Source organism: Sinocyclocheilus grahami, unplaced genomic scaffold (genome assembly GCF_001515645.1).
Source record: "Sinocyclocheilus grahami isolate Dianchi unplaced genomic scaffold, SAMN03320097.WGS_v1.1 scaffold708.1, whole genome shotgun sequence".
Taxonomy (NCBI): Eukaryota; Metazoa; Chordata; class Actinopteri; order Cypriniformes; family Cyprinidae; genus Sinocyclocheilus; species Sinocyclocheilus grahami.
Genome location: NW_015505887.1, coordinates 639,332 through 640,818, shown reverse-complemented (window position 1 = coordinate 640,818; position 1,487 = coordinate 639,332). Strand labels below are relative to the sequence as shown.

The window sequence follows — 1,487 nt, the reverse complement described above, 5'->3', positions numbered from 1 at the left end:
TTAGCGATACGCGCTGTGAAATTCCGATCTGAATCAAATGATTCGCGATACGCGATCCAATTGGAGCGCTTCAAAACATTTAATCATTTTTGCGACTCAATGGTTTAACTGATTCGGAGTTTCGTAAAAGCTCCTTTTCACCCATCACTACATGCTTTTTAAAACCATTTACAAGCGATGTCGTAATTCAACAATGAATGGCTCTTTTGGACTGGTTTTTGCTAGTGAACTGCTTGAACTGAATGATCGAAGTCACGAGTTTGAGTTTGAATCAATCGGGCGGTTCCAGCGCAGGCCTAGACGACTCAATTGAATCGGTTTGTCTGTTCTTCCGCTTTTCTTGTCTTCAGCCATGTTTTCAAGACCTGCCAGTACTACTGGCTTAACTTGCTCGATTTAACACAAAATCTACACACATATTCAGGTGAGCTAACTAGTGAAAACACTCTAAGAATTATAATTTGTTAGTTGTTTATTTATATTTGTTTCAGGATATGCTGAGAGCACAAACACTAGAGGAGATGATTCTGCTGAGCTCGTCTGCTTATGGGCCAGAGTCAAGTCAAGCCTTGAGGGAAGACGGTCATTAGGGCAAAGGTCAAAAGCCTTCAGAGTCTTTCTGCCCAGTCATCAATCTCAGAATTCAGCTGATCCTACACAAGAGCTCGAGGATTGGCTGGATGTCCTGATCCAGTTCACCACTGGAGGAAGATGATGGCCAATAAAAAATTGTTTTCTGATGCAATAATTTTTTTTTATTCTCATTTTTATGTTTTGTTTGTGTGTGTGTGTGTTTCTTAACTGGATTCATCAACGCAATTTTATTTGAATTTTTTTTTTGTGGGGGTATAGCTCAGTGGTAGAGCATTTGACTGCAGAGCAAAAGGTCCCCTGTTCAAATCTGGGTGCCCTCTTTGAACTTGGCAGCTTTGGAGTAACCAAAGCCTTTATTTACGGGGGAAGTTGTGGCCTAATGGTTAGAGAGTCGGACTCGTAACCCAAAGGTTGTGGGTTCGAGTCTTGTACCGGCAGGGATTGTAGGTGGGGGGAGTGAATGTACTTCAATACCACGACTGAGGTGCCCTTGAGCAAGGCACCGAACCCCCAACTGCTCCCCGGGCGCCGCAGCAAAAAAATGGCTGCCCACTGCTCCATGTGTGTGTGCGCTTTGGATGGGATAAATGCAGAGCACTAATTCCACATGTCACTTCACACTTTTTTTTTATTTTATTTTTGGCTTTATTTTATTTTGCGTTGTTGTATTTTTGCTGTGTTTTTGATGCTTTTTTCAAATGTAATATTGCATTTTTTTCATTAACTGGATGAACGATTTTTTTTAAATTTTATTTTATTATTTAGTTTAGTTTTGTTTTGTTTTGTCCTGGGGTTTTTGTTGCTTTTTCAACTCCAGTATTCCAATTTTTAGGTGTTTTAAAATGTTTATTTATTTTTATTTTATTTTTTGTCTTTGATGCTTTGTTTTCAAT

The 1,487-nt window shown here is 39.5% G+C and overlaps 1 non-coding gene across 1 annotated transcript; it reads left to right on the top strand.

Annotated features, from left to right (window-relative positions):
- Positions 1–842: 842 nt before the first annotated feature.
- Positions 843–914, top strand: trnac-gca (transfer RNA cysteine (anticodon GCA)). The gene has a single exon. It is a non-coding gene; the product is annotated as a tRNA-Cys (tRNA).
- Positions 915–1,487: the final 573 nt, after the last annotated feature.